Source organism: Acinonyx jubatus, chromosome X (assembly GCF_027475565.1).
Source record: "Acinonyx jubatus isolate Ajub_Pintada_27869175 chromosome X, VMU_Ajub_asm_v1.0, whole genome shotgun sequence".
NCBI classification, from domain to species: domain Eukaryota; kingdom Metazoa; phylum Chordata; class Mammalia; order Carnivora; family Felidae; genus Acinonyx; species Acinonyx jubatus.
The window spans coordinates 6500172-6518098 of record NC_069389.1 but is presented as its reverse complement, the minus strand read 5'-3'; the positions used below and the strand labels follow the sequence as shown (position 1 = coordinate 6518098).

General features: G+C 49.9%; 1 protein-coding gene across 4 annotated transcripts in view; it reads right to left on the bottom strand.

The window, feature by feature from the left end:
- Window positions 1-17927, bottom strand: part of TBL1X (transducin beta like 1 X-linked) — a 233433-nt gene that overhangs the window by 157954 nt on the left and 57552 nt on the right. For 2 of the 4 annotated variants that reach the window (XM_027050613.2, XM_027050611.2), the window contains exon 2: window positions 17368-17445. The exons of 1 other annotated variant lie outside the window; for it this stretch is intronic. The gene's annotated coding sequence lies outside the window, so the exon portion shown is untranslated. The remainder of the gene's footprint in view (window positions 1-17367; window positions 17446-17927) is intronic. One more of the 4 variants, XM_053202052.1, reaches the window with a different exon arrangement.

Sequence of the window (17927 nt, the reverse complement as noted above, 5' to 3'; positions counted from 1 at the left end):
TTTTAAATGGTGTGAGTTTTTTCCCAGGACGATCAAGTGATTCCAGAGTGCTGCTAATTGTTACGAATCTTTCTTTCATAAAGTGATTTTACAGAAGTTTAATTTTCAGACTTGAGAGACCTAGAAAGCTTTACCTCGGGTCCGCTGGCCAGCTGCTTTTGACCAAGCCTCGCTCACACTAAATTTAGAAATATGCTCTGCCCGATGCATTTCAGCGGGAAGCAGCCAGATTAAAATAAGATGCTACTAACACATGAGAATTCAAAAGCTGTCGTGAGCCAACAACCTCCAAGAAACCACACTGCTCTCATTCACTGAGATACTTAGTAACTCTCCACCGGGAGAAAGAAAAACACTTGAAGTGGGTTCCAAATACGCACAATGGCAAAACTAAAATAATTAACTGGGGGAAATCAGGGCAAACGGAAGGTAATGGCGCGAAGAATGAGCTAGAGCTGACAGATGAGGACGTAGGCAAAGCCTACCAGCAGACACAAGTTTACATCGGTGGCACGGAGCTAAAATCGGTTTCTGGAGTTTCCCAGACATCTATTCAAAGAAACAAGTATGAGTAGATATTTGTATCCCAAAAATGAAGCATGTGCACAATTTCTCCCATGGGCCCCCAAGAGGAAGGAACGTGTGCACTCCGTACAACTCTATTCTCAGTCAGTGGGGTCCAGGAGACGTTTCATCGGGCTGCTTCTGAAAATAATTCTCAATGGGATCTAATCGCACGACACCGAAGCACAGGGACATAAATAAATCAAGTCTGAGGGGGTACAAACAACATGGCGGTGGTGTGCACGTCTCCGCGCAGCCCGCACGACTCCAAGGACACGTTTTAGACGCGCTCCAAGTCCCAACTGGGCTGCAGGTCCCCTGAGGTCACAGCAACGCACTACGGTATATAGTGAACACATTTCAATGCCAAAAAACATGCCATTTGTATCATATTGTGATTCTGTTGTTGTAGTTTGTTTTAGAGAGAGACTGCAAACGGGGGATGGGGTGGAGAGAGAGAGAGAGAGACAGAGACAGAGACAGACAGAGAGAGAGAGAGAGAAAGCAGGCTCCATGCTCAGTGCAGAGCCCCACGCAGGGCTCTATCCCACAACCCGGGATCACCTACGACCTGAGCCGAAATCAAGAGTCGTACGCTCAACTGCCTGCACCACCAGGTGCCCCTGTATGATAACATCATTTTTAACACTTGCTTGGTAACCCCCTGTATAGACAAATGTTTTCTCCGCTGCATTCAACTTGTTATTTTAAGCAATGCCTAATAAAATAAGTCATTTTTAAGCGTGAAAAAATTTCGAGGGCCAACTTGGGGACAAGGAGAAAGCTACGCTCTCATTACCTAATGTTCAGGGAAGAAACACCCAACGGGAAGACTGCATCGTGGCAGCATGTCGGTGACACCCTGAGATGGCGTGCCCTCCCGGCCATCACGGTAGGGTCTGTAGGAATGTGCAGAACACAGCGCACACGAGAAAACTGACAACAGCCCGGAAACCGTGCCTGAATGAGTGTGTATGAACGCACTTCCAGGCTTGCTGGGAAACAATTACAAACCATCTGGCATTAACACTTTCCCCCGGGGGGGGGGGGAGGGGGGGGGGCCTGGGTGGCTCAGCCGGTTAAGCGTCCAACCCTTGGGTGGCTCAGGTCATGATCTCACGGTTCATGAGATCAAGCCCCCAGGTCGGACTCTGTGCGGACAGCGTCGCCCACTAGGGATTCTCTCTCTCCCTCTCTCTGTCCCTCCCGCATCACACTCTCTCGAAATAAACAAACCTTTTTTAAAAAAAACACCTTTTTCACAAATTTGAGTTGAGAATTTCAGGACAAACTTAATGTGCTAACTATGACTCATTTCAAGACATCAACATATCCACTTGTCTTTGGCTTGAGGATTCTGGCTGATGCCTGTTGTTCAAGGTCATGAAGAACAGTGCTGCCTTTCGCTCTCAAACGTGTCCCCGATGGGGACAAGAAATTATGTGACAACTCTAGATATTAGAGACAAGTCAGCATCTGAGATTGCCTAGGATCTGGAATGACAAACTAGGAATGTCAAAGTCCTAGACACAAGTTTCTGTAGAGAGAAGCAGGGAGTCTTTAAACCTGGAGCTTCTGGGGCGCCTGGGTGGCTCAGTCGGTTAAGCGTCCAACTTCGGCTCAGGTCATGATCTCTCACGGTTCGTGGGTTTGAACCCCACAAAGGGCTCCATGCTGACAGCTCAGAGCCTAGAGCCTGCTTCAGATTCTGTGTCTCCCTCTCGCTCTCTGCCCCTCCCCCACTCATGTTCTTTCTTCTCTCTCGAAAATAAACAAACATTAAAAAAAAAAAACCTGGAGGTTCTCACATGGCGAAGTGTGTAGGAAGGGCCCTTGCTTAGAACGTGAATCGTCAAAGGAAGGTTCCTCGATCTGCTATCTTGACATCATAACGCCAACAAACATAATGAGATTTCATCCTCCCCGCTCCTCGGGGACATCTGGCACTACTGTTCGCCTGTCCCCAGCTACTGTTATGGCCACACACCCAGGTGAGCGGGTCCAGAACAACTGGGCTGGACCGTAAACTCTACCGAGGGCAGGAACTGCATCTGTCTTTATTTCTTCAGGACCTGGCAAACAATAGCCGCTCAATAAATACGTGCCGAATGAGTCGACCTCTTTCTGTTTCATAACCCCTCTCTCTCAGACTGTTTCTCTGGTTCATCACCTCATCCATGAAACACTTTCCCAGCGCTCTGTTCTTGAATCTTTTTCCTCTAGCTTTGCTCCCCTATAACACCATCTCCCGACGGCGGCCCTCTTTGTAGGTAATCCTGAAGCTCTATTTCGAGGCAGTATTTCCTCCGCCTGCCTCCTATCTCCACGTGGATCCCTGTCCAGCACCTGAAGGTCACTATTTCAAATGCAATCTTCACTTTCTTCCCAGACTCGCATTACGATGTCTTTTTATACACCAAACGTTACCCTGCACCCCCAGGCCCAAACTCTGCTGCTCCCATCTTGGCCCCATTCCTTTCTCTCTGCCACCCCCTCCCCACATTCCCTCAATCAGATGCCAAGGCCTATCATTTCGACCCCATAAGCCTCTAACATTGGGTCTCTCCATGTTCACTGCCACTGCCCTACATGGTACCTGGCTTCTGAACGATTGCATACAGCTTCCCTTCTCCTGATCTTTCCCCCTGCAAATCCAGAAAACTGCAGGAATCTTCCTAAAGCACAGATCTGGTGGACCTCATTACCAGGTCCAGAGTACTGTGCTCCAGAAAACAAACCCAAGGTCATTATATGGCCTGCCGGAAGTGCTCGTTCCTACACAGCGAGAAAAGCAGGGGGCGGGGCTGATAATACCATCAGGAATAAATGATCACAATACCGTAAGCAGACAACCTGTGCTGAGCAGAGGAACACCCCTCCCCACCCAAGCTGTGCACACCCTCCTGTCTACTACCTGTGAACATATCCGGTTGCACAACGTGGGCGAATAAACGTGACGGATGGAATTCGGGTTACTAATCTGACCTTAAAAAAGAAGTGACAAACACACCCAAAGTAATCAGGGGACCCCTTTAAATGGGGCTGCAAAACAACCCGTGTCAGGGTGACGCCACGTGAGAAAACTTCAGCTATTTGCTGACTCTGAAGACGAAGGAAGGAGCCATGAGCCAAGGATTGCAGGCAGCCTTGAGAAGTGGGGAAGGCCATCACAAAACAAAGCAAAACAAAGATTTTCCTCTAGGAGCCGCAGAAAACAAAGCGGCCCTGTGGATTTCTCCATTTTTGTCCAGTGAAACCCACTTTGGACTTGTGACCTCCGGAACTGTAATACATCTGTGTTGTTTTAAGCCACCGAGCTTGTGGTCACCTGTCGCAGCAGCGATCAGAAACTCACACCCCCTTTTTCTTGCCGTTGAGTTCCCACCGTGCTCCAGTCATACCATTTTAGGGCCCTCGGCACCCTGTTTTAGAAACAGTAGACTATATTCCCTGTAATCACCGCAAGGGATAGTGTGAGGTCTGCGGGCTCACGTTACAAGCAAGCACGGTCTCTACAGCGCCTCCCACAGGACGCTGCAGAGCCAACCAACCGCGGTGCTGTTGTCCTCCCCCCGTTAGAGCTTCCTGGCTGAAAACCTGCCTTCGTGCCAAACTTCAGCCTGTCCCTGAACTACCCAAGCGACTCTTCCAGGGCATCCTAATCTCTAGAAGCCGTGAACACATTAGGTTACGTGACATGGGCAAATGAAGGCTGCCGATGGAATCTGGAAGCACAGAACAAGGGTTAATGACCCAGAAACGAGCTCCACTACATCTGCGGACTTACCTCCCCGGACAAGTGGCACAAAACCAGGACTCACTCAGCACTCATCCTTTGGGTCCAAGCCCTGTCTCCGCAGTCCCTGGGCAAGCAGAGCCCCACAATCCTTTTTGTGTTGGAAATCACTTGTTAATCCCTTTTTGTCTCATCCATGCAGAACCACCTTTAGGACAGACTTAATACGATGCACAGATGCGTACGTCCGGCCCAGCTGTTTTTTTTTAATTATTTTTTTTTAATTAAAAAAAATTATCTTTAACGTTCATTTATTTCGGAGAGAGACAGACAGAGCCTGAGCAGGGGAGGGGCAGAGAGAGAGGGACACACAGAATCAATCAGAAGCAGGCTCCAGGCTCTGAGCTGTCAGCACAGAAGCCAGACATGGGGCTTGAACTTACGAACCGTGAGATCATGACCTGAGCCCAAGTCGGATGCTCAATCCACTAAGCCACCCAGGCGCTCCTTAGCTTCTTTCTTTAAGGGGTTTGTGGACTCTAAGGCAGGTAGTGAAAATCCCTAATTTCCTAAGTACTCAACAGGTGACACTTGTGGGCATCATAACAGAGATTCAGAAATTTCTTTGCAAAATGATAACAAGTGTTGGTAAGGATACGGACAAACTGGAATGCTCATCCATCATGGGTAGGAATGTAAAACAGTGCAGCCACTCTGGAAAACCATCTGGCAGTTCCTTGAAAAGTGAAACACAGAATTCACATGGCCAAGCAATTCCACTCTGAGGAATATGCCCAAGAAAAGTAAAAACATAGGTGCATACAAAAGCCTGTATACAAATCTTCAAGGCAGCTTATTTTTAATAGTCAAAAGGGGAAGAGCCCACATGTCCATCAAATGACAAGTGGATAAGCAAACTGTGGTCCGTGCCTAATAAGACAGTATCTTCAACAATAAAAAAAAAAGCACAATACTGACTCATGCTACACCAGGGATGAACTCTGAAAAGCATCATACTAAACAAAAGGAATCAGACACAAAATACACATACTGTACGACTCCATTTACTTGAAATGTCCAGAAGAGACAAATCCATAGATACACAAAGATAAGGGGTTGCTAGGTCCCGGCAGGGAGGGGAAGACAGACTGTTGGTGGACACAGGGTGTCTTTTGGGGCCGATAAATGTTCTGAAACTGCACTGTGATAATACCTGCGTGACTGTGAATTTACTAAAAACCACTGAATTGTACATCTCTAGCAGGTGAATGTTGTAAACGATGCCTCAGTAAAGCTGTTTTTCTAAAAAAAAAAAAAAAAAAAAAAAAAAACCCTAAGATCCTTGAAGCAAAGATTACCTATGACCGTGTGTATAAACACTAAACAAAATGTACTGTTACGCTGTTACTGTATGATCAAAAAACTAGAGAAATTTCCAATTTAAAAAAAAAAAACCGGAAACTTCATTTGCTCTGATAAAAAGGATTTTATACTTTAAATAAGTACATTTCCTCTAGCGTCAAAAGCATAATTGCACAATCTAACTTGGTAAGAGGCATATAGAAGGCCTTTCTAATTCAAATTATGCCTGAACAATAAATTGTATTGAATCGAGTCACAGTTATACATAATTTTCAGCTGCTTTGCGATGAAAATCGAAATACATAAAACGCTTCTTGTGGCACTCACAACAGAACCCAGAAGATGAAACTCACTAGAATATCTGCTTATTAGGAGCCAAGAACACTAACACCTGAAACCCTAGTTTAAGTGGATTTTAAATTCAATATAAGTGGATTTTAAATTCAATAAGTGGATTACAAAATTCAATTTTCTGTTGTGACACATGACGAAGCTTCAAGAATGACAGTGAAATATATTTTTAAAACTGCCCAGTAGCTAATGAACCTGTTGTAGAGCTTTTCTTCCAGAGAAGCGTGAACTTCGGCATTGTTAAAAAGATGTCTGTAACTCACCCACTTTAATTTCAGCCTTTTCTGTGGAGTATACTCTTCTTTTTCAGGCTGAACCCTCACTATAAAATCAGAATTTTGTAGGATTATTGTTTGCCCAGGTTCTTGAAAAGAACCTGTCCAGGGGCACCTGGGTGGTTCGGTCGATCGAGTGTCCAACTCTTGGTATCGGCTCAGGTCACGATCTCATGGTTTGCGGGATCGAGCCCCGCGCCGAGCTCTGCACAGAGAGCAGAGCCTGCTTGGGATTCTCTCTCTCCTTCTCTCTGTTCCTCCCACGCTTGGGCGAGCCCTCTCTTTCTCTCAAAACAAACAAACAAACAAACAAACAAACAAATAAATAAAAGAACATGTTCAGATGTGGTCCGTCGTGGTAGGGTCAATGAGAAGGACAACAAACAGGTGACCCATCTCACTGCCAGGCTGTGTTCTCACTAAAAGAGGAGGAAGAGGCCATCGAGCAGAAGTCCTGGACCCTGATCTTTTGTCCATTTCTTACATGGACCCCCCTGGTCCCAGTACACCCAACTCTGGACTGTTAACACCTCTGGTTTATGCATGGGGTTGGTTTCCTATGGCTGTTGTAACAAATTAGCATCAACTTAGCTGCTTCAAACTACCCAGATTTGTTCTCGGGGTTCTGGAGGCCAGATGTCTGGAGCGGGTCAGAGGGGCAGAGCCTCCTTCTGAGGCTCCAGGGCAGAGTCCGTTGCCTCAGCGTGTCCAGCGTCTGGAAGCCACCAGCATCCTGTGGCCCGTGGGCCCCCATGCCTCCAGCCTCTGCTCCAGCGCACACCCTCCTCTCGGATTCTGACCCTCCTGCTTCTCTCCTCCTCCACGTGGAGGCGTCTCAGTGGCGACTGTGGCCCACACAACCAGAAAACCTCCCCATCTCAAGATCCTGGAGACACGCTCACGGGTTCCAGGACTAGGAGTGGACACCTTCCGAGGGCCACTGCTCTGCCTGCCACCACGATCGAGGGCCACCTTAAGAAATGGGAAGAGCACCCAGAGTCGCCGCAGCATGAGAGAAGCACGTGGTGATGGCAGGGGAAAGAGCGGCTGGAGATGGGAGTGCTATTTTTAGGACTCTGACCAGTAGTGAGAACCGCTCTTTGGTAGGGGACTGTGCTCGAGGGGGTGGGCACGTGTGAGCTCTGCCTGGCACACTTCACAGTTTAGGCTGGCCCGATATCAGGAACCAGAGGTGGGTGCAAACCCGGCCAGCTCCAACTCCCACGAGCTTGACCTCAGAAGGCACCAAACACTTACTGACACCTTATTCGTTTATTCCCCACACGCACTGCTCTCCCCCGATCAGGGATACACGGACTGGGGCCGGATGGTTTTCCCAAGACTGCAGACCCACCCAGCAGGAAGGCTGGCACCTCAATTCTAGACCGCTCCCTCTTCAGTGAACGCCACCGCCATTTTCCTCAAAGCTCAGCTCAGTCCCCAAACACCTCCCGCCCCCTTTGCCCTAAAACACCCAAACCAGAAATGTCGTATCTCGAAGGCAGGATAAACGCGACCGCGACATTTACAGACCCAGACGGAGGCCTATCTGAGGACCCCTGGACAAGCAAGGCCAAGGTACGCACCACGTGGGCAGGGGCCCCGCCTCGTCCCGGACACCACACACCTCCTCTCCTCCCTCATCTAAGGGCCCGGCACCCACATATCCAGCAGGTCCTTACCCGGTGCCCAGTGACGTCCACACCTTCCCTGCAGCTCTGATCCCTGCAATGGAGCCTCTGGTACTTATCTGCCCCTCCGACCAGATCTGAGGGTCTCATCTGCACCTCCGACCCGATCTGAGGGTCTCACCCGCCCCTACGACCGGATCTGAGGGTCTCACCCGCCCCTCCGACCGGATCTGAGGGTCTCACGTGCCTCTCCAACCAGATGTAAGGGTCTCAAGGGGGAAAACTAGGCTCCACAACTCCAGTGCCTGCTGAGCACCTGGCCTACTGTGCTCGCGAAGTGTCTGTGCCATGAATCCGTCGTTCTCTGCTTTGTGACCTCCATATGCAACGCTAAACACGGAGAGAGATCCTATACACTCTCCACAAACATCCCGGAACACACGTGTTTCCCAAAACGACCATGTGCCCACACAATTCTTCCTCCACATTGATAGGGGGCTTGTGTGTCCGCATCAGAGTCCTTTACCACTGCACCCATCTCGGCTCTTGTACCGGGAAGCTCAGGTCGTGAAGCTGTAAAGGGAATACTCACAACATAATCTACTTACATGCGTAAAAGAAAACCGTTGAGATGCGCCACCCTGAAAATCAGAACATTGTAAACTACGTCTTGAAAATATGAAATCCGCTCTACTTTGCACCCTTGAGCAGGACAGAAGATGCCCTCGGGTCTTCACGTCACTGTCACCGACATCACCAACATATATGTGCCAATGCCCAGGAGGTTACAATACCCTGGGCAAGTGTTGGGGATCCATGTTAAAGCCCGATTCCAGGGCACACGTCCCACGGCCTATGTCGTGTGTACAGTGAGCAGCGTTGTGTGTGTGCACGCACACATGTGTATGTATATGTGTGTCTACACACACACATATATGTACTATCTTACATTTAAAAACTCACAAGATGAGACTCTAAGACATTCATTAGCCCAGAATGCTTACACTTTGACACTACGTACATTTGGGGCCAGGCCATTCTTTGTGGTGCGGGCTATCCTGTGTCCTATAGGACGGCGGCAACATCCCTGGTCACACCCCGCTACATGCCAGGAACATTCCCCTCCCCCCCCTTCGAGCTATGACAACCAAAACTATCCCCAGACAATGCCACATGCTCCCTGGGGGACACAGCTGCCGCGGGCTGAGAATCGCCAGTCTAAACCACCAAAACGTCCCCAGACAGAACGTGGCCTGACATTATTTAAGGCATACGGTCCTTGGAACAAGAGCAGTGTGCTTTCCCAGATTACGATGACTCACAGCCAGAATCATCCGCTCTGAGAGGTCTTACGAACGCAATACATTCTGCATCACGCTTTTCCGACCTACATTCCATCAAAATGACCAAATGATAAGCTCTCACAAAACAATCTCACAAACAATCTCACAAAACAATCTGTGTTTTTCCAAGCAAAAAAAAAAAAAAAAAAAAAAAGAAGAAAGAAAAAAGTCCATATTTTACCAAGGGGATTTTGAAGAGTCTAACAAAAACCGAAATTGCTTCCTTTCATTAGCTTTCCACCGAAGCCCGCAATCAGGGAGAGCGCTCGGGAGGTGGTCCTGCATTAACCCAGATTCCATCTTCCCCGCACTTGACCGACATTCTTCTAGGTTACATAAACACTGCCTCTAAATTACTGTTTATTTTCGTTCGGCTTGTGGACAAAGAATCAAATGGAGTGCTGGAAACAGAGTCTACATCAAAGCTCTCATTTTCTCCTTTTCACGGCGACTCCAAAAAGGATTTTCACGCTCGCGTCCGTCTGCCTCTTTCTCCCTCCAGCGATGGCCCAGAACCCGGGGGCAGGGCCCTGGACAACGATTTCTGGGAGCCCAGAGCCGCAGCCCCTTTGACAGGGACTGAAATCAGAAGGGACGGGTCGCTCAGTGACTGCTGGGACGGCCACACCAGGCTGGGCACGGAGAGGGAAGGGGCCGTGGCCGTCCCCTCTGCCCTGCCTTCCGAGAAAGCCGTCTGATCTGTGTGTGCCATCGTCCCGGCCGCTCTGCCCCACGCGGAAGCTCGAAGGAAATGAAAGCGTCCTTCATGCTGCTTTTAGGACCTTAGTGGGGGGGGGGGGGGGGGGGGGGCGGCGCAGTGCTCTTTTTCTCCAAGATTCCACAGCGAACTAGCTGCTGCACGTTGTTCCCAAGTCCAAACTGCGAGGTGTGCAGGTCCTACAGGTGATGGGATCGCAAGAACAGGTCTGTGCAGGGAGCACAGGGACAGCGGAACTCTAGGTCCCCAGGGAGCCCGCCTGGTACAGGAGGGAGCGAACAACTCCCCTTGCTTTTTACTTGCGAAATGCAAGCATTTGAGTGGCTTTTAGATCCTCGGTGGGCTTGGGACCCATGATCTCTGACGTCTGTTTCAAAGGTCTCATTTGATGGAGCTGGAGTTGGCAGACTCTTTCTGAAAAGGCTAGATTGATGCTTTTTCCCCAACCAATTAAAAATGTGAGAACCAGGCGCGCCTGGGTGGCTCTGTCGGTTGAGTCCAACCTGAGACTTCGCCTCAGGTCATGATCTCAAGTCCATGGGTTCGAGCCCTGCGTTGGGCTCTGTGCTGACAGCTCAGAGCCTGGAGCCTGCTGTGGATTTTGTGTCTCCCTCTCTGCCCCTCCCCGGCTCGTGCTCTGTCTCTGTCTCCCAAAAAATAAGACGAAACATTAAAAAAAAAAAAACCATGAGAACCATCGTCAGCGTGAAGTGTGCACAAAAGCAGGCAGCGAGCCAGGTTTGGCCGTGGGGGGGGGGGGGGGGGGGGGTGGGGGGGGGGCTGCTGTTCGAGACCCAGCCCTGGAGGAGCAGAGGCAGGCAGCCGTCACCTCCTGGTGGTACAGCCCGCGGCCCACCTCTGGGCCCGGAGAGAAGACAGGATGCTGCCCAGGACGCCATGACAGAAGGCAAGAGAAGAAGGAAGGAAAATCTACACTTGCGCATCCGGGAGAAAGAGGTTTTTCTGAGCCTAGAATGCGCTCTTTGTGTCGTCTGTGCTAAGAAACTCAGGCCAGGGGATAACCGGTACCTTCAAGCATGACAAAGGCATGGTATTTTGTATAAAACTGATACTGCTTAGCCTTAAGCTTTGTGTCTTATTTTTTAAGAATTTTTTAAAGTTTATGTATTTATTTTGAAAGACAGAGAGACAACATGAGCAGGGGAGAAGCGGGGGGGGGGGGGAGGGAGGGAGAGATGGGGGGGTGGGGAGGGAGGGAGGGTCCCAAGCAGACTCCACACTGTCAGCACAGGGCCTGACGTGGGGCTCGATCCCATGAACCAAGAGATCATGACCTGAGCCGAAATCAAGAGTTGGACGCTGAACCGACTGAGTCACGCAGGCGCCCATGCCTTTCTTTTTTATTCCTTATTTTGCATGAATATAAATCAACATTAGTGAGTGTTGTTTCCTTAGGATATTCCTCGTATCACACACAGGTAAGTGTATATATATCAAGTGATCACAAGTGGTCTCAATTGGACCTCTTTTCATCACGTCTTTGGAGAAACCCTTGTAACTCTCCAGAAAAGCACCAAAAATCCTACACACCAAGCTTAATAAATAGTGAAATACTTAATACTAAAATAGCATAGATAGGATGCTTTGCTAACCATCAGTCACAAAACCTACTTAAGAAGTTGACATTTTCTTTGTATAAATGTAAGCATTACCAACAGATCTTCGGCGGGGGAAGCGGGGGGGGGGGGGGGGGGGGGACGGGACTTTAAGAACAGTAAACAAATGTAGCGAGGAGCCCAGAAATGCAGCAGAAAATAAAATGGATTAGGAGGCGAGTTGGAATGTGACTTTAGAGAACACCTATTCATAGAGTTTGGACTTGGGGATCATGGAAATGTTTTTATATTCAAAACTAGCCTTACTCTCCAAAGACTGGGGGCAGGGAACCACGAGAGGGTAAAAAAAAAAAAAAAAAAAGGAAAGACAAAAACCACCACGCAATAGAGATAAAGCCAATTTGGCAGAATGCTAACAACAGATGAACATAGTCATAGTTTCCTGTGTGCCGAAAATGTCTTACCATATAAAGCCGAGAATAAAAAGTGCATAAACCTTGGCCAGGTCCACTGGGCCACTATTTGTCTTCAACAAAATACCAAGTGAAGTCTGTCTTAATACTGAAATGGTAGTTCAAAGGTATCTTGTTACAACAAAAGGCACTGAGTTTGTGTCTGTGTCGAGCTCGACACTGACGGTTAAGCACACGCTCCCACGAGTTGTGTCTGAATCCTCCCCGTCGAGGGCTGCACAGGCGTGACCGCCCCCCTCCCCACCGCAGACCCAGGAAGGCCGGACACTGTACAGTCGATCTCCAGAGAGTCAGAGTGAAAAACACGGGGCCAGAATTTCCGTGGACACGAGACCATCCCAAAGCTGTGCAGCCAGGCCACCTCTCCAGAAGGCTTCACAGATCCCATGGGACAGCAACGGTCGTATTTCCTGGGCTCTCAACTGAGCAAGTACCTTATGATTAGCAGGAGTTTGGACCATTTAAAAATAACTCACAACAGAGATGCCTGGGTAGCTCAGTCGGTGAGGTGTCTGACCCTAGATTTCACCTCAGGTCATGATCTCATGGTTCATGAGTTCGACCCCCACTTCAAGCTCCAGGCTGACAGCATGGAACCTGCTTGGGACTTTGATACTCTCTCTCCCCCTCTCCCAGAATAAATAACTTAAAATAAAAATAACTCACAACAGACTTTACATGCATTTCTTCTGCTCGGTGGTAGTAATGGCTTGAGTAACATGGTGAACACTTTTCTCAGTCCTTCTCAGGCTCTAAGCCCAGGGGTGGGGGAGAAGGCTGGTTTGGGATTTTGTTGTTGCTTTAAGAATAGGAGATTACAGGTGCGCCTGGGTGGCGCAGTCGCTTAAGCGTCCGACTTCAGCCAGGTCACGATCTCGCGGTCCGTGAGTTCATGCCCCACGTCGGGCTCTGGGCTGATGGCTCAGAGCCTGGAGCCTGCTTCAGATTCTGTGTCTCCCTTTCTCTCTGCCCCTCCCTCGCTCAGGCTCGCTCTCTAAAAAATTAACAAACATTAAAAAAAAATTTTTTTTTTAGAAGAATAAGAGATTACAGGGCACCTGGGTGGCTGAGTGAGTTAAACGTCAACTTCAGCTCAGGTCATGAAATCACAGCTCCGTGAGTTCGCCTGGAGCCTGTTTCTGATTCTGTGTCTCCCTCTCTCTGCTCCTCCCCAGCTGTCACTCTCTAAATAGATAGACAGGTGGATACATACATACATACATACATACATGTTTAAAGAAAAATGGGAAAAAATACAGAGGTGCACAGGCAGTTCTTTCACTCACAAATGTCACATTTTCCCCAGAATGTGATATTTGCAGTGTCTGCTAGCTCCAAAGGAGCTTATAGCTCATTGCTTTGGGCCCTTCAAAACCTGTAAACAAACATCCAGTGAACAAACAGCAAACGCCTGGTGACGGCAATTCCTAGTGGGAGGACTGCCGTACCGTGGGGACCGAACCCCTGCTGTCCTTGGTGTCCGGTCTGGCCCAGAGGTGGGCACATGACTGCAGTTCAACCAGCTGGATACGCACACCTAGCGCATGAGCGCGCGCGCGCGCACACTTTGCACCTTGACGTAGTGACACAGGAACACTGATGTATGGGAAGCTTCCTCCACGGTCTTGGTCACACCAGTTTGACGGGATCCAGGCACTCCTGCCCCAGGGAACGCTGCTGTGTTACCTGCTTCCTGCTTCTCAGTCCTGTACAGCTGCCTGGTTTCCTCCGGCTCCCTCACGTCATCAGTTCCGACAGACTCTGTCAGCTCGACTTGGCCAGGAGCGATCTCTGTCGTTTGAAACCAAGAGCCCGAACGGACCGTCACGCGCCCCACAAGGGGATGTACGTGTCTCCCCGAGCCCCAACGTGTCCGAGATGCGTATGTATGCCGCTTTACTGACAGCTTGGTTTTGATTTAGAACCAAGTTGTTGACAATGTACGTACGTGCACACACACCCATACGTGCCTATGACTACGTGTAAAACAGCCGGAAAAAAACGCACGACCGTCAACAGCGGTTAACCTGTAAGTGGGGTTAAGAGGGAGAAAGAGGCTTTTACCTCTTCCTCCTACCATTCGGTACCCTCTCTAAAAGTTTTACAATTTTAACTAAACAGCATGTACCGTAATAAAAATAAATACATACAAACCTAAAAGGAAGGCCAAACCCAGAGAATAAATTCTCACCCATGAGAAATGCTTAATCTCCTTTTGAATCTTTCTCCCTTCTTCTAAGACAATGCCCTCTGACAATATTCCCCTTAAGCCCACCTCCATCTGCGGGCTGAACTCACTGCCACCTTCAAAGAGCAAGGCAGAAATCCTGTTCTCTCACCAGAGAAAAAGAACAGAATTGCCAAACCTAGTCCTGGTAACTCAAGCCCGACACACTGACTTTCCCACATCAGGTGCCTGACACTTCAAGGATCAAACAATTTACGAACGGATCGGTTGCACCGTAATGGCCTTACGATCATTTGTTTCCACAATACTGAATTAGCACAGTTAATTATAGATAAATTCCACCCAACCCATTTTTGCTTTTTTGTTTGGTTTTGCTTTGTTCTTACGTGGCCCGATTCCCAAGCTCCGTGATGCTGGTAAGGGAGGTTCACTTTGTCACGTACGCTTTACAGCAAAAGAGCACATTCTGCCTTTATTTCTGACTAGAAAGAAAAGCAAAATTAGGAACTGGGAAAAGACTAAGGCCACACTCACACTTAATTAAATTGGTAGAAAAAGCATTTTGGGGGACGCCTGGGTGGCTCAGTCCATCAAGCATCTGACTGTGGCTCGGGTCAGGATCTCACGGTTTGTGAGTCTGGGCCCCACGTCGGGCTCTGTGCTGACAGCTCGGAGCCTGGAGCCTGCCTCGGCTTCTGTGTCTCCCTGTCTCTCTGCCCCCTCCCCTGCTCCTACTCTGTCTCTCTCTCAAAAAAAAAAAAAAAAAAAAAAAAGAATATTAGAAAAGAAAGAGCATTTTTACATCCTTTAAACGACGAGAAAGATACGCAAAAATATTTAACAGCAACATTCCCTGGGGCTGGCCACTAAAGGAGAGGCTTTTCCAAAGAACACCCACGTGGGAGTGAATGAACGACCATCTTCTCTCCCGACTTCATCCCGAGTAAAAACTCATGGGACACAACCAGCCCGCCCAGCCCCCACTGCATGAGACTTGCTTGTGATTAGCTCAGCCTGCTGTCAACTTCTAAAACATGGGGCAACTTCTAAATCAGCATATATTTGAGGTGAACACAAATCACCCTTGGTGTCCCCTGCCTCAGCGGCTCCCACCTTCTCAGCATGAGTCCAGTTCAACCGCCACGGGGAGGAGGTGAGTTCTATAAGGAGGAGAGCACAGCAGAAAGGCTTCGACCTCAGGAAGGAGCCACGGCCTCCTGGCTTTCTGGCTCGCCTACGTCTGGCCAGCACAAAGAACACATTCCATCACGGCCCGAGGGCCTCAGGAAGCCCGGCTCCCACCGTGATTGCGGACGGTGCCCCCGGACGGTGCCGACCAGGGTCCAGCACGCCCGACTCCCAGGACTCAGTTACCCCCCAGGGTACTATTTCTGGTAGCTTGCAGGCCAGGCCTGATTCTTTGTCTGGGTCACACAGCTAGTGCGCGAGGCCCTCGAGACCCCGCCCCCTCCCAGGCACGTAGGAGGCGCTCAGCAAGTATCTGCCGCGACAGTGGACGGTGATGATGATGATGGGCTCCCAGGATCTCTGTCCACAGCGCGGAAAATCCCAAGACTTCTCGTCGGATACCTTTCCTGGGCCGAGCTCCTGACCTGTAAATACCAGCTGCGGTCCATGTACAAACCCTGTGGACATTCTGTTCTGCTGGCAGCCAGGGATGTCTTCTAAGACCCTAGCCAGAGACAGACCCTGTCCCCTGGCACCCTCCTCGGCCCACTGAGTTGGCCCAGTTGTGTCCTCTCAGCCCATGGTCTGCAAGGATTACTGGAATTAACAGGGCCATGCCCTTCCCACGATCTGGAGAAACAAGGGGAGGGACAGGAGATTCACCAGCCTGGTCTTCCCCACTTGCCTGAACACATGCCACATGCCCGGATGACATGATGTGACACGGCCCTGTGGCCACCACCACACAAAGGACAGCTTGGGGGGCGGGGTATCTAAACACAGAAGCGCTGTAATAAACGCTTTTGGCGTATTACAAGAGACGGACGAAGCAGAGCCATGAGGGTGGGAGACGGAGGCTTCCGGGGAAGGTGATACCTGAGCCAAGTTTTAAAGGATAAGCAAAAGTTAGTTACAAGGAGAAAAGGGAGCGGGGACCATCACGTGTCTAAAGACGCTAACTGGGGCGCCTGGGTGGCTCCATCAGCTGCGCGTCCGACTTCAGCTCAGATCGTGATCTCACAGTTCCTAGGTTCAAGCCCCACACCAGCGCAGAGCCGGCTTCGGATTCTCTGTCTTCCTCTCTACCCCTCCCCAACTCGCGCCTGCGCTCTCAAAAACAAACATAAAAACAAAATAGTAAAGAAATTAACCTTGGGTAGCCCAGGTGGCTCAGGTCATGATCTCACGGTCTGTGAGTTCGAGCCCCGCATCGGGCTCTGTGCTGACAGCTCAGAGCCTGGAGCCTGCCTCCGATTCTGTGTCTCCCTCTCTGCCCCTCCCTGGCTTGCGTGCTGCCTGCCCCCCCCCCCAAAAAATAAATTAGAAAATAAAAATAAAATAAAAAAAGAAACTAACCTTTACCAAGCGCTCATGCGCCAAAATCTCCACCTATGTCACCTCACTGAATTCATACACCAGCCTCATAAGGTAAATGCTGTCCAACACCCCCTCCTGATTTGGAAACCAAGGTTAAGCTGATAAATGCCACGGCTAGGCCATGGAGGGGTCTCCTTCCTCCCTGACCCCAGTCACTCTCAGACCAACGCCATCCCCGTTCTACCCACGACCTTCACGGATCCGCCATATTGCCGTGAAGGTCACAAGGAGGTCCCCGTGCATGTGAGCAGACACACACGTGTCCAGACGTTCCTCTTCATCCCCAAACACAACCTACCCTTGTCCTCACTGCAGCCACTGAAAGACATACCGCGGGAGAGAAATCAAGATGGTCATTTGACTCTCAGACTCTCTCATCCCCGTGAGCCTCACCTGCCAGTCCTCGAGCCTCCTGGTCTCTGAGCACCGGGTTCCCCTGCTGCTTCTGCACAAACAGACATCCATCCTCTCCACCGTCCCGGCCCTCCCCCCGGGCCAAGGGGAGGTGCCGTGGCCCTGCTTCTCCGCAGCAGGTGCACACACAGCTTGCACCCCACCAGGCAACTTTCCCCCGCCATCTTTACCTGCTACGGGCCAATCACACAGACCTCAGCTCCACTGGCGGATCACAAAGACACTCTGGGCTCCGGACACGCCACACCCTTCAAACAACAACAAATACAAAATCAAATGCCATCCCGGAAACTGATACGTAAGACAGAACTGGAGCCTCAAGCCACAACCCTTTGCCACAAGGAGAGAAGGCTCAAGCAGGCTGAAATGATCCCAACTGGGAGAGCAGCATGAATGCCATGCCGACCTCTGAGGGAGCGAGACACAGGAAACCAGACAGATTCAATCTAGTTTCCAGGCTCCATAAATCATTATGTTTCAACTATCAACGGAACCTCCAGACATCAAGCACAGCACAAATATCCCAAGCCGTTAACACCTGACAAACTCCTGGAGTCAGCGTCCTGTCCCCTCCATGCCAAGGACCCTGAACTCAGATGCACTCTGACCCCCTCATGGCCTGCCCACGGTCACAGAGAAGCCCTTTCCTTCCAAAGCCTTCAAGGCCGAAAAGTGCCACCAGGCCACCCGCTTCTCCTACGACAGGCCTCACAAACCCCCACGTGCCTTT